The 12,320-nt window shown below is 43.0% G+C and overlaps 1 protein-coding gene across 3 annotated transcripts in view; it reads right to left on the reverse strand.

Moving 5' to 3' along the window:
- SUSD6 (sushi domain containing 6) overlaps positions 1-12,320 on the reverse strand; it is a 58,104-nt gene that overhangs the window by 31,582 nt on the left and 14,202 nt on the right. Inside the window, exon 1 of one of the 3 annotated variants that reach the window (XM_083509809.1) lies at positions 5,817-6,070. The exons of the other annotated variants lie outside the window; for them this stretch is intronic. The gene's annotated coding sequence lies outside the window, so the exon portion shown is untranslated. Of the gene's footprint in view, positions 1-5,816; positions 6,071-12,320 lie in introns of those variants that run through there. 3 annotated transcript variants of the gene reach the window in all.

A 12,320-nucleotide genomic window follows, 5' to 3' on the forward strand; every position in this document is an offset into this window, starting at 1 on the left:
AGAATGACAAACATTTCCAGGCTCATATTTATTGTATTGTAACTGACTTTTACCTAGATCCCTTGGAAAAGCAAAGTTTGTGTTTGTATGCACACACACTCTTTCTGTCTTGGTGGAGGAGGGAAGCGACCAGAGAGGTTGGTGTTCATGGTACTTGATCAAAAACGCAAATGTGTCCCTGGGGCTAAAAAGGTTGGCAACCCTTATTTGTCCAGGAAGGCATTCAATAAATATTTTAATAAAAATAATGCCAAACTTTGGATTGTGTGAACTACCGCTAAGTCAAATTAATTTAAAAAGAATTCATCCCAAACAGGATGAAAAAACCCCAGTAATCTCAAGGGGGAAAGTCTTTTTTAAAAATCTCCTTGTAAACCAATAGGTTTAAAGTCTAGTCAGCAAAAATTCTCTCTGCTTTTTTGTGGTTTATTTTATTTTATTATTTTATTGTAGTTTTAAGTTAAGTTCAAAACTTTTTGAGAACACAGTTGTTTCAGAACTTATGCTTTTAATTGTTAACTCTTTAAATTATGTGGATAATTTAAGAAATGCCTTTGACATACAGTGGTACCTCGGTTTAAGAACAGCCCTGTTTATGAACTATTCTGTTTACGAACTCCGCAAAACCGGACGTAGTGTCCCGGTTTGTAAACTTTACATTGGACTAAGAATGGAAGGAAGACAGGAGTGCCTGGCGTGCTCTGGTCCATGGGGTCACGAAGAGTTGGACACGACTAAATGACTAAACAACAACAAGAATGGAAGCCGAACGGTGGAAGGGCATCGGCGGCAGAAGGCCTCATTAGGGAAAGCGTGCCTCTGTTTAAGAATGGTTTCAGTTTAAGAACAGACTTCCGGAACGGATTAAGTTCGTAAATCGTAAACCGAGGTACCACTGTAGCTTTATCTCTCCTCTCATAGTTTTTTTAAAAAAATCCTCAGCACAGAGCTCCTATAGAGCAGTGTTTCCCAACCTTTTTTGGGCAAAGGCACACTTGTTTGAAGAAAAAAATCTCGCGGCACACCACCATTACAGCCCCGTGATGTCAGCGCGCAGCGTCACGCCGGGAGGGACGCACGAAAGTGAAAGTTTTCAATTTTTTCCCCTCCCCCTTGCCGGGGAACCTCCAAGCTTTGGGGGTGGGGGGGGAGGAGGCAGCGCAGCAAAGCGAGGGACTGAGGGACGGCGGCAGCTGAGGCGGTGGCGGCTGTTGTGGTGGTGGCGGCGATAGCGGGCGGAGGAGGGGGCGGCGGCGGGGCCGAGGTGGCCGGCGGCGGCGGGGGAGGCGGCGGCGGGTGGAGCAGGAGGGCGGCCGAGGCCGGTGAGGGAGTAGGGTTTCCCGGGGCTTGAGGAGCCGTCGCCGGGAGTTGCTGCTGCTGTTGTTGCTGCTGCTGCCCGGACATGCCGGCCTCCTCCTCGTCCGCTGTCTCGCGCTCCTCCCTTTTGCACGCGCTGCCCCGCCGCTGCCCCGCCGCCGCCCCATTGGCTGGGTCCTGTCAGCTGATCTTCCTGTGTGTGTGTGTGTGTGTGTGTGTGAGGGGAGAATGGAGAGAGAAACCTCGGCACCACCACCGCGGAGCCGTCCCCGGCTCGACGCGGATCCTCGCCGCCGCCGCCTCTCACCGCCCGACTCGCCCGCCTCCCTCCCACGGCACACCAGCCAACCTCTCACGGCACACTAGTGTGCCGCGGAACACCGGTTGGGAAACACTGCTATAGAGGACAGTACCTCAAAACCACTGGAAGAAGTTACAGGGGAAATGAGAAAATGAAAGAGAACCAATGTAAAAGGGTCTGCTTAAACATCTCAACTCAGCCAGCATTCATCAACCATTAAGTGGGGACAAGTGTGACTATTGGCTGCTGCAAGGATGAATAGCTTAAGGAAGGTGAAAGCCTTTACACACCCAAAACACTATAACAATGGAACAGAAGCACATCTATTTCCTAGTCCTATGAAGCACTAGGCACATGACACTTTAATGCTATGTCTAGGTCTACACCTCCTGCGGACAATTCCCAACCCTTACCCTGATCCTCTAACGGTCACTAAGCAACAAAAGCCAAGCATCTAGGGTGGGTTGTTTATGGGGAGATGTTTCCTAGTTCCAGGAGTTTCAGGTTCTAAGTATTTTAATATTTACCTCCTATCAAACCAATACACATAAGACAGGCACTATTCAAAGCTTTTATTGTTGTTCTCTCTTAATATGCAGCCAGGAAAAGTTACTTTGAAGCTGCTGCCTTTGTGAATTAATCCACAGACCACTCCAGTCATTCCATCATTGCCTTTTGAAGTAGCAAGAGATCAACACATTCCTTTGTTTGAAAATACTGAAGCTTTCTACTCTCATATTCATGTGAGCATGTCTCCTTAAGCAGCTATTGTTACTCAAATTTTCCTTCTTACTCAATAATGTATCTCAGTTTCTCGACAGTAAATAACCCTGAGTAGATGCACACTCATCAGAATTATACAGAGATAAATTGTTTACAAAGGCACCTTTACTTTGCTGGATAATGTTTGCCTAGGCTGTATTTTTAGGGGGGAGAGGGAAAGAAAAGGGTCTATTCAAATTAAATTTAAGGCTCACACGCTTCCTACCTACAGGCAATAAAATTCTGCTGAACAGAGTCAAAGCAGGTCTAGGTTTGAAAAAGCTGCCGGGAACAATCTCAAGTGTCAAACATTCAGCCACCAGCTGCATAAATCTCAGCAGCAGCTTGAAGGCAAATTCTACCTGGGCTGATTTCAAAAGCTAGGGTGGAAGCCTACCTTTGATCGACAAGTCACAAGATAGGCTGTATTTAATTGCCTGTATTTAATTGCCTTTGACCTAAAGGGCTGATACTCCTGTTTTTTCTCTTTCATTCTTCACCTCTCTCAACCCAAGGTGTCAGAAGCTTGTAAAGTGCTCAGCAACTGGATTCCACATAATTACTGCTCACTCTCACTACTGCAGAACTTCTTTGCTTGCACTAATTCTCCAACAGAATGCATTTTGAATTTGTCAACAATTTATCTACAAAAGCAGAATGCTTCCCAAATTCTAAGCACCTACCAAGAAGCACCCTTTTTTAGTAAGGCTTCAAATCAGTTTCAATAGACATCAAGCTCTGGCCAAACATGTGTGCACCAAGGGTTTTTTGTCACTCTAAAGCCAAGAGGGGCACAGGCCATAAAAGGGGAGGAAGAGGAGAGCAGCAGGAGACCAAGTTCAAAAGGTAAAAGCCCATCTTTAACAAGACCTCTAATCTACATTTGAAAGGAAAACTCAACAATTTTATGCTGGATTCCCCGCCCTTCATCTGCTTAAAAGGATCACATTATACAGATTTTATAAAGGAAACCCCTGCAAGACAACATTCTGTGGGAAATGTAATTGCCATGTCAGTGGGTGGAAGATTTCTGAATGAACACATAGATACTTATAAACCACAGCAGAAAACTAGCTTGAAACAAACCTGAGTTTAGCTATTAACAGGAATGGGAAAGAACACACACACACACACACACACGTACGCACGCACCACTAACTCAAACACCCAAATGTTCTTCTCTATAAAATATCAGGAAACCTCCTGGCCCCAATAAAGCAGTCCAAGCAAAAGGATGCAAGCTAAGAAATACCCTATTTTCATACATACCAAGCATCAGGAAAACAATCAAATATATGACAGTGTGTTCAATTGATACCTTTTCTGGGGGAGCTATTATAATTGTAGCTTTTGTCCTTTATTTTGTCCCTGCTTGCCAGAAAGAATAAGCTTCCTTATCCTCCCTCAGTGCATTGTTCTGGGGGTTTTCCTGGCTATCCAGAGTGGATTTGGTGGTGGCGTGGGGCAGGGGCACTAGTGGAAGCCCTTGCATTGACTTGCACTAATTTGCTGAGCAAGGGGTATTGGCCCAAAATATCATTTTTCTGTGTCTAAGAGAAAAATCCTGAGTTTACAAATTGCTTTTCTTGGGAAGGAAAGGGGACCCTGGAACAAGGAAGAGGAATAAAGAAGTGACAATCTGAGAACCAGTGTACCAACAAGTATAAATTTTAAAGAGTAATTTTTGTTTGTCATGGATAATCAGTTTTAATCATTGAAATAAACTAATCAGAGGAGCATGGCACTGAATTCCGCCCCATTGATTTCCCTCTCATCAAGTGATCTGATGTGAAACTGAAGTCCGGACTATGAGCATGTACACCCCTTGATTCAAACCAACTTCATGGACCTTGAGATACCAATAGATGCAAACTGTGCATCTGACTGTATCATTCTGTTAATTTATGTGCACAATCTGTAGCTGGGGTTCTTAATGATGCAGATGCGGGGACCATGGCACCCTCAGACACCCTCCATAGCACCTGCCAAAGGTACCTGCCAAGAGTACCCACCTTTCGCTTATTAATTTTTAGAATGATGTTCTTTGACTTTGGGGGGATGTTTTGCTGGTGGGAGATTGCCTGCTTTGGAATTGATGGTATCTGCTTTTTTGATTTGGTGTGTGCACGTGGTTTGCCTATTGTTCTTTGGAGGTCTCAGCATCACCAGTTTTTCTTATTATCTTGTGCTGCCCGCAGCAGTTTTAGTTTTCCAAATGAACCATCCAGGCCAAAAAGGGTAGGGGACCCCTGATCTATAGCATAGTATTCTACGCTTATTGAATGAAGATACTTTGTTGATTCTCTGAACTTCCTGTATGACTACTCCTTATATTCATTTATTTGTACCCACAGAATTGTGCCCAATACTATAATTACTAGGCTTTTTACATAATTACTTCTTATTGGTCAAATGCAGCAGTTACACTGTATATTAAAGCGGTGTGAGCCAAGAAGCAGAAACTCTGTGCATATAAATAAAATAATGAAGTTGGTAGTCACATCAAAACAAAGGAAGTCCACAACAAAGCTAACCATTTAAATATAATATAATGCTGCAAATTATAGATGTTTCAGTAAACTGGCATCCAAGAGCAAATAAACATTAATACTCTGTTTTAACTACCTGTGGGTGGGGCAAGTTTTGGAGAAGGATACAAGTTCCCCAAAATGTTATAAGTCTCAGTTTCCAGCATCTGCTCAGTTTTGGGGGCTCAGCACCACATTGCCATTTTACCCTATTTGCTGTTGTGTTTATTTCTAGGAAGCTTTGAGCACACTTTTTTGGGGGGGAAATGTTAATTTTCTACATGTGAGAATCTATGCAGGGGGGGGGTAATTGCAGCCTGCCTCTATTAAAGTATAGGGGCAGATGACAACATTGAAGGATACTGTTTTGCCCTGCGAAAATGACAGAAACTAAAACCAAATATTTGATATGGCACGTCCAAATGCAACACATGGCATGTGAATTTGCAAGCATCTAAAAATGTCTAGAGTTCCCTTTGTTCACAACAGTTTAAATATTGTATGAATTTCAGTTAGTACATAATCAGCTTAAGAACATAACAGCTATTCAAGAAACCCATTTCTGAGAACAATGGCTCTCTTAGCCTCTATGATTTATTCCCCTGTGTTAGTTGTGGGAGAAGTTGCTCCATATATATGGATATTTGCAAATACTTCTTCAGAACAGCCTATTGTATGCCAAGCTTTTTTCTTCTACACTTAGAACAGGAACCCAACAGCACCTCTTCAGTACATACAAGTCAGTCAGTGGGACTGGCAGAAAAACCCCACACAATTTATTCTTAACATAGATTCTTCTCTCTCTCTCTCTCTCTCTCTCTCTCTCACACACACACACACACACACACACACACACACACACAGAAACAAAAGCAGTGAAAAGCTGTATAGAGGGTAGGCTCACTCACCACAAATGCAAGCCACTGAGCAAATTCAGCTTTATATTAAATTGGCTCTGAACAGCAGCAGGCACAACACAAAGGAGAGGATATTCAGTAAAGATGATGACCGAGAAGCCAGGATCCAGTTACTGAACTCTTTGAAAAGACAGGCTTTATTTCTACATAGTGAGCAGCTCCTTTGTCCATGAATTTTTGTATTATAAAATCCACACCAATAACTTGACACACAGCAACAATTGCTGCCTGCGTTACTGCTGACGGCCCTCTGCAGACAGGACATGTGGGAACAAAAGAAGAGATCAGGCAGCAACTGAGGAAAAGGACACAGGGAGAGAAACATCTGTTGGTTTCACTAGAAATGCCATATGGCCTGTATCAGATACAGAATACTGAGAGCCTGCCTTAACTCAATTTAGAGCAAACACAAACCCCATCTTTTATTTAGAAATTTTAAAAATCAGTTCTTTCCTCAACTCACGCTGACCATATGACGTCATAGTGTCTGAAAGTATGCGAAGTAGCTGTCAGAAATGAGAAATGCAGCTAAGAACCAAGACTGTAGTATCTAAAAATACTTTTCTCTATAAAGGCAGACTCATTCTGTTGGCTCCACCTTTGGCAAACAAGTATGGGATTGACTGGCCAGACCCAGCCAGGAAGAAACTCTTTCCACAGTTGCAAATTCTTTAAGAGGTCAAGAGAACAGTTCAGAGCAAAAAGTGTTACCAAACTTGGGCAGAATTTGAAACATCCAAGATTTTCCCCATTTGCTAAAATGAAGAAATAAAGCCACCATTTTCATGTGACAATGTATATTGCAAACTAGTCCACTCTTTAGGGAGTAACATCAAGAATTTTGAGTTCTTGTCCTTTGCGAAGAAGGAAGGTCTTCCAAAGGGAGAAGCATATCTGCTCAGGGTTCAAAATTAGCATGGCACCAGGAGCATTTTGCACCTAAAGATTCTCCATTTGCAAGCCCCTCAAAAGGTCTGGGTGACATTTTTTGCGCCTGGCTGACACTCAAGAATTGCTGAAATGTATGTCCTTTGACGCGGGTGGCACTGTGGTCTAAACCACAGAGCCTAGGGCTTGCTCATCAGAAGGTTGGCAGTTCGAATCCCTGCGACAGGGTGAGCTCCCGTTGCTCAGCCCCCGGCTCCTGCCAACCTAGCAGTTCGAAAGCACGTCAAAGTGCAAGTAGATAAATAGGTACCACTCCGACAGCAAGGTAAACGGTGTTTCCGTGCGCTGCTCTGGTTCGCCAGAAGCAGCTTAGTCATGCTGGCCACATGACCCAGAAGCTGTACGCCGGCTCCCTCGGCCAGTAAAGTGAGATGAGAGCACAACCCCAGAGTCATCCACAACTAGACCTACATTCAGGGGTCCCTTTACCATTACCTTTTTATGTCTTTGAAGCCTTGAAGTATATGTTAAGGACAGACAGTATGTTAAGGAGTTTAACAATAAAGAGTAGAGTGTTTCGAAAATTGAAGTATGGTACCAATATTTTTATTGTAAACACCAAATTAAAAATGTATTAACATTTTTTTAAAAAACACACATATTAACAATGAGTCACTTATGTGAACTGCATATTAGTTCATGCACATCAAAATAATAAATAAAAACTGTTGCCGACTAAATGGCGACTAGACATTATGTTTTGGCGCCCACAACCCAGATCCCAGGAGCCATTTGGTACCTAGCTTTTCTATCCCAGTTTATAACACTGTATCTGCTGTCCCACCACCCAATAATGTCCATCTTTGTGTATGCAATGAGCTCTTCTCTCCCACCCACCACTTTGCCTTTCCTCTACTATGCCAGAAACTGTGAGCTTTACTGCAGTTATGGCAAGTGCATTTAGCCTCTTTACAAGCTTCTTAACTTGTTGGATTGATTGATGGCACACAGGGCCAATCAGTTTGCAGTTCATTACCAACATTCCTTGGGGGCCCTTAAAGTATGCTAAGGGCCCATAAATTTTTGAGATTGGCTTCACAGGGTCTCTTGTTACTACTAACTATAATACCCTTCTCTATCCTTTTTTTAAACCACTCATACAAACCTTCAGTACAGACTGGAAGCTTATCATCTGCTTCACCAGCACAATTAGATGCCATGCAGTTATTCAGAATAAGCTAGAGAGATGACTCAAGAAAAACAAAGCTATTTTTCCTCTTTCAAATCAGACTGTGGCTCCTATAGAAATTCAGAAATCTAGCAGCTGTGCAGTAGAGTTCAATGATTTGAGTTTGCAGTGTTTTGCATCCAAATTTGGAACACCAGACCACCCCTGAAGCCTGCACTTTAAACAGCTGCATTTTTAAAAATGGACCCATTACTAAATACAGCTTGCTTGGGAAAAGCAACCTCTTTCTTACTAATGTAGACCTGCAGCAAACACATTAAAAATGTAGTTAATCCCTTTTTGCCATTTTACAATGGGCTGACCCAGGCTAAAATAGCTGAACTTATGTTAGATGGGAATCAATCAATGTCAGCAGCAGCAAGTGAGCTATGACCCAAGACAGAGGTTCTCAAACTTTTTGCAGTGGTGGAACCCTTTACTTTAAACAAAACTTCAGTGGAACCCTTACATAAAATATTTTTAAATGCTTTTTTTAAAGGGTTGATTATTGAGACAGCAAGCAAGGGAGAGCCAGTCAGAATGTCAACCTTTAAAAGCAGCAACTTTGAAACTTTGCATGCAACCATGTGCCCCCTTGAGCTTTGTACCCCCTGGATTATTAAATCTAGCAGGATGGGGGCTGAATGTACCCAGATTTAAATATCTAGGATTACTTATTGATAGGAAGTCATCATGGAAACCCCATCTGGAAGCAATTGAGCTAATACTGGCCATTCCACTGGGCAGATATAGGTTCTTCCATTCAAAGGGCAGACAGTTAATCAATCCAGCTATTAAGATACTTGTGTCTAAAATCATTGGACAAATGCTCTATGGGGCTAAGATATGGGGAACTCATGTCAAATCTGGAATAGAGGTCCTACAAAACAAATTTATGAGGCAGATTTTGGGGTTTCCGTGTGGGACACTGGCAGCCACCTCAGAGCCGAGTTGGGCCTTCCCTCGCTAGCAGCCAGAATTGATCTAGCCTATCTGAGATACTGGTGCAGGCTAAATGCCTTTGAAGATCATACTCTTACTAAGCTCTGCTGGTTAGAGCAACTAAGGACAGGGGCTGGCCACAATAGTGCCAAGATAAGCTTAGGGCTTATAATCTCCAAATGGAGAATTACCGTATTTTTTGCACCACAGCACTCACTTTTTTCCTCCTAGAAAGTAAGGGGAAATGTCTGTGCGTGTTATGGAGCGAATGCCTATGGATGGCGGGGGGATCTGCTGCAGTTGTGAGCAGAGGATCCATGGTTCCCCTTCCTCCCTCCTCCGTGGCTCGCTTTGAAACAGCAAAGCGGGAGAGGAGCCGCTTACACGGGTGTAAGCGACTCCTGTCTGGTTGGCTGCTTTAAACTGTGCTCTCTGTCCCTCTCTCCTCCCCACTCAGCTCGCTAAATAGCAGCAAAACTTTTCAGCTCTCTAAGCTGGGGAGGAGGGAGAGAAGCAGAGCCTGCTTGTTTTAAAGGAGCAAAGCGGGAGAGGAGAGGAGCCTTCTCCCCTTATACCCCTCTTCTGCATTATTAGCAGCATCCTTCTCCACACACCCCACGCGTGCTCCTTGTCCCTTGAGTGCTTTTCCTTCCCTCCCCACTTAAAACGTGGTTACAAAGCATGGATTCACATGGATCCTCAGGATTTTTGCATTGGGCTACCCCAAACTCACCATCAGATCACATGTCTGTGGCCACAGCATGAACCACAAAAATCATACATCCATTGTTTCATTTAGAATATTTTTTTTCTTGTTTTCCTCCTCTAAAAACTATGTGCGTGTTATGGTCAGGTGCGTGTTATAGAGCGAAAAATACGGTACTTAGCCCACATGACCTTAGAAATTGGATTTTTGATCAGGATGCCAACCAAGACAGAGCATCCATCTTTGCTGCATGCTACTCTACTTGGTACCCCCAAATTAAGACCAATCACTCAAGGCCCCATTACCTTGAGACTCTGGCCTTCCCACAACTATGCAGGGTCTTTGTAGAACTAAGATTTCAACACATGCCCTTAGCATATTTAGAGGGGAGATACCGGTGAATTCCCCATACGGATCGCAAATGGATACAATCAGGTAGAAGACATCACACACTACCTGCTGACTTGTTCCCCTGTATACAACGCCCAGAGGAAAATTTATATCACCAATTCTTAATTGGCTTCCAGGTTGATGCATACAGGAAGTGACAGCTGAACACCTAGCAGATAAACATCTATATATTACATACCAGGTAGTCAAATTTGCGCTGGTAACCAAGAAGCTCTGTTCCAGCTATGTGAATGCACTCCCATCTTAAGTCTTAATGCTGTAAATTCCTTTTATGTTGTAAACTGCTACAGGTTATGTACTTGATTTTAGATTAAAGTTTCATTTAATTCTCTGTCATCCATTGTAAAGGCCTTTGGTTATATACAATAAAAGTTGATTGATAGTGCCAGTATCAGATTCTTTGGGATTCTCCAAATCTTGATTCACCTGCTATTGGCATGCCTTTTAAACAATTTACTCTTCTGCAAATGGCCCATACAAAACTAAAGACACTGGGCAACCAGGTCTAAAACCAGAAAGTCCACCACTAGTCCACCACATGCATCTGCACCAATAGTTTAAAGTGAACCAGTCTCTTCCAGACCTAGAAATGGCACTGTCTTTGATAGTATCAGTGTATGAACTATCCAATGAAGTTCCTTCAACATTATATTCTAAAATAAACAGTGGGTTGCGAACTAAGCAAGAGTGTAACTTCTTTCTGAATATACTATTAATTGAAGCAGAAATGAATACTAAGGGCCAGAGAGAAAGAGACTAATGCTATAAACCCAACAATCTCCATGAATCTTCAGATTGTTACTGACAGTAGTAGCCTTTATGTTCTAGAAGACAACAGAGGCATTCATTCCTTACAGTCACATCCACCAATGGCCAGACTTTTAAGAGAACAGTACACATAAACCAAGCACCCTCAGGAAAAAAATACTCATGCTTTTGAGAAGGCCAACTTGAAACCACTCAGTTAACTGATGTCTAGGAAAAAGTAGCACAGCAACATGAATATGGAATGCCTTGTTACTTGAGCCAGACAACAAAGCTGGCAAGGAAGTATTGTGCCCTGTACCCAAAGACATATAGATTTTCCACTTTGGAAGGAAGAAGGGAGAAAGGGGAATCTATCACAAAGATCATTGCTAGTCAAGGAAGCACTAAGTGGATAAGGCCAAGGCAGTCTCAAGTGTCCACTGAGCTGTAATAAAATACCAGCAGATCATGATCACCACTCATCTGTTTCTTACAAGACATTTCTGCTTTCTGCAAACCCTGACATGATAAGGGCATGATAAGGGCACTGCTTTGAAGGAATTGTCCAAAAACATCATCATGGTGCAGCTGGACATCATGCCCTTAGGTTAAAAACATGATGTATTAGCTACAGGATGCTGAAGAGAATAGGGCTGTACAGGTAGCTGTGGAAGAGAAAACCTGGCAACTGACAGCTTGCAAATCAAAAGGGACAACAATCAACAAATTTCAGTTACACCAATTTGAGTTTTCAGTTCAGCAAAACAATACAAGATTATGTTAGAACACCTCTACATACACATGAAAGGCAGAGGGGGCTAACAAAGGTTACTCTATAGCAGCTGCACCCAGAGAGAGACGGCAACAGAAATCAGAGGTCTCCTGTAGCACAGCGCACATATGCCCCTGGGGTTATTATCTACCTTCTAATCAGCTCACCAGATCCACCTTTGCCTCCTATCTCTTCACATTTTGAGGGCCCATGGAAAACCATGGAGGGCCATTGACTCAACCTTTCAGAACAGTTTCATGCCTTTCACCTCTAGAAAGCAGGGAGATAGCCTAGCCCAAATCACACAACTACCAGGATTCTGCATATTTCTTCGAGGGGAAAAGCAAATCCATTATATTTACTATGAAAGGTATTTCTGGATCCTGTAAAAACTGTTGCCAGATTGGGATTTCGGATAGGCACTACCAAGCGGTCAGTAGGTAACATTGCAAGCTTGCAAAAAATAAAGAATTCAAACAGGAAGTTGCTGTTTTAGCTCCTCCCCTCCCCTTCCTTCTTCAGTTTTTAAATAACAAGCCAGAAAGCAAGGAGATTTGGTACCAGTATAGCATGGAAGACAGCTTTAACAGAAAGGTTGCCTTTAAAATTCACTGAGACTCTGGTAGGAAAGGTAGAGAAGTATGATGGAGGAACTATTGGGGGAAGGGGGAGACAAGTGATGAGGTGCAATAAACAGCTGCTGACAGCCTGGGTGGGCTCTGGCGGCAGCTTTTATGGGATTCAGAAAAACCTTTCACAGAAACAAATGCGACCAGATTGGGATGTATAAAAGCCTACAGA

This window comes from Podarcis liolepis, assembly GCF_965112155.1.
Source record: "Podarcis liolepis genome assembly, chromosome: 1".
NCBI lineage: Eukaryota > Metazoa > Chordata > Lepidosauria > Squamata > Lacertidae > Podarcis > Podarcis liolepis.